This window comes from Callospermophilus lateralis, chromosome 9 (assembly GCF_048772815.1).
Source record: "Callospermophilus lateralis isolate mCalLat2 chromosome 9, mCalLat2.hap1, whole genome shotgun sequence".
In the NCBI taxonomy this organism is placed as follows: Eukaryota; Metazoa; Chordata; class Mammalia; order Rodentia; family Sciuridae; genus Callospermophilus; species Callospermophilus lateralis.
This window is the reverse complement of record NC_135313.1, coordinates 51,051,004-51,053,899: the sequence shown is the minus strand read 5'-3', so window position 1 is coordinate 51,053,899 and position 2,896 is coordinate 51,051,004. Positions and strand designations below refer to the sequence as shown.

At 36.4% G+C, this 2,896-nt stretch overlaps 1 non-coding gene across 1 annotated transcript; it reads right to left on the bottom strand.

Annotated features, from left to right (window-relative positions):
- Positions 1 to 274: 274 nt before the first annotated feature.
- Trnaa-ggc (transfer RNA alanine (anticodon GGC)) lies at positions 275 to 347 on the bottom strand. The gene has a single exon. It is a non-coding gene; the product is annotated as a tRNA-Ala (tRNA).
- Between the last annotated feature and the right edge of the window lie 2,549 nt (positions 348 to 2,896).

Here is a 2,896-nt window from a genome sequence, read left to right as displayed (position 1 = left end):
TTAGGTAACAGGAGGGAAGAGAGAGAATTAGATGTGGCTATCAACTTGAGTGACACTTATGATGATGGAAACCTTCTGTATCTTGTCTGTAGGTCAATGTCCTGGTTGTGATATTACAGTATAATTTTTAAGTTTTTAAAAATTCTATTTTTCTGTAAGTTGTTATTTTTAAGAGAAACTGGGTAAATGATATACAGCATCTCTTTGTATCATTAACTTAAAATTTTTTTTTTGTATTTTTAGTTGTCAATGAACCTTTATTTTATTTATTTATATGAGTTGCTGAGATTTGAACCCAGGGCCTCATACATGCCAGGCAAGTGCTCTACCACTGAGCCACAACCCCAGCCCCTCTGTATCATTTCTTAATAACTACATGTTAATATGCAATTATTTCAAAATACAAAAGGCCAATTGAAAAAATCTTTAAAATATTATTTAAAATAGTATAAGTTTAATGCAGAATGTTATAATGTTTATAATGTTATAATGTTTTCAAGTGTCAATGCTTATACTAGAGAGATTTTGTGCTGTTTTATGTAAAAGCTGTCACACTAGCCCCTTCTCACCATGGGTCTATCTCACTTTGTTTCATTGCTTCTTAGTCATGTGTTCTTCCTGACATCTCTGCCCAAGGAGAACCCACTCACTTTTGATTATTGTATATTCTAAAGTTTTCAATAATGTTTTTTTAATATTTCAAATATTGAGCTGGGTATGATGTTACACACTTGTAGTCCCAACTAGTAGTACGTGAGAGGCTGAGGCAGGAGGATCACTTGAGCCCAGGAGTTTAAGGTCAGCCTTGGCAACACAGTGAAAACCTGCCTTGCCAATTTATTTTTCAATATTAAGTTCATAGCACATGTTAATTAAGGGTATCTTTTAACTTTTATAGGATATGCTATTGATTTCATGCCAAGTTCCCAACAACTTTCTTTTTGTAGTTTATAAGGAAATACTTTACATATTTACTTACCTAAGAATGTTTTAGTAGAATTTAGCATCTGAGAAAGTATGTGGTTTATACTGACCTTTAAAATATAGGGAATAGTATGAATGTGAATATCAGCAAAAGAAGAATATTCACATCAGTGGCAGAAAGTTTGTACAAGGTAATGGGATAAAACCAAGGCATTCCCATGCATTCTCTTTTATTAGGGAGCTGAGAAGCTGCCTGACCTGCCTCCCATGCAGAGGCTTTCTCCCTTTGATGTTCCCATGAGCCCTCTCCAGTCCCATTACACTGATTTTCCCAGATCCTTGGAACCCAAACTGTTGAGACTTCTTAACACACTAACTCTCCAGCCTTGCCTGAATGCTCAGGAACTTCTCTAGGCCATTCCAGAGACGCTCATTTTGTGAGGCTCCCAGATTAATAATAAATAAAGATGGGCTAAAATTAGGAGTACAAAAATAATGGTATATGTTACTAAGTGAAAACAAACATTTTAACACAAAAATCTGCAGTGGTCCTTATTGTTCTGCCAGTCTGATCCGTGTTTCTGTGGCAATGGGTGCAGTAGCCTTTGGGAAACAGTGGCTGGGGGTCCCATGTGAAGGCTGAATCTGGATCCAGATGGTCTTGATCTCATTCCTCCTCCATTGAAGCCACCCTTTCTACCTTCCTACTTCTTTTTATTTTCTAATAGTCTCAACTTTCCACTTTAAGGTACTTGATTATCTTAGCAACTAGTGCTGTTTCCAGTGTCCTTTCCTTGCAGTTCTGAGCAGTTCAGCCCAGAGCATGGAGGGCATAAGACACTATGTCTTTCCTGGCAAGGGTCTTTCCCCACCCAGTTCTGCTGAGCATATGATAGTGTAAGTGGTTTTAGAACTTCTTCACTTTACCTTCATGCCTTTTACAAACCATTTTTTTTTTCTCTTTGGACTATTATATGTCTCTTCATAGTAAAAAAAAGCAAAGCTTCAATGTCTGTCATATTTACAATAAATTCACATTCACATTAAATATGACAAGTTTTTCTTCAAATGGAAAACATCAGGGGAGGTTTTGTGGATTTGAAAAAGCCACCGGTAATGGTTTATTGAGTCAGGTGCTAGTTTTAGATTTAATTTATTTGACTTTGAGGAAGTAATACATTCACGTGACTTAAACTACAAAATGCCCCTCCCACCTGACTTCCAATCATCCTGTTCTCCTCAGTGGAGGCAATGTTTCCGGCATCTTGTCTCTTCCAGAGAAATACTGTATGCATATAAAAGAAAGATATTTTAATACAAATGATAAAGAACAAAACACATTATTCTTTATCCCTCCCCCACACCAGCATTTAACTGAATATTTTAGGCATTGTTCCATAACAAGATATGAAGATGGACTTCATTCTTTATTTTATGGATGTCCCCTAATTGAAGCTATTTCAAATAATGGTGGAATCTTGTACTCATATCAGTTCACACACTAGCAACATATGTATAGGTTCTACGGAGTAGAATAAATCCCTAGAAATTCAACCACAAATTTTAAAACAGGTATTTTTGTATCAACTATAGAATCTCCATGTCCTTGTAAATGCACAAAGCAAAATGACTTTAAATAATGTTTAGTTTCAAAATCAATAACATAGTATTGAGTTTTATTGCATAGGTCTTAAGACCTGGAAATTGTTTATGTTTTTGTTTTGTTTTACTTTCTCCTCCCTCCTCCCCCACCCCCTTTCTTCCTTCTGTTCTTCCCTCTTCCCCCCTCTCTTCCTTCCCTCTTCTCTATCTGGTTTCTACTGATGGTCAGATTGAGAGCTATATAACCACTAGGTGGTGGTACAAGAACACAGGGAGAAGTGTTTTCGTAAACAGACGAGGAATTAGTTTTGATTTCCTGCTCAGTTTTTAAATTGCTATTCGCTTGGGCCCTTAAATGCCTCCTAAGGGA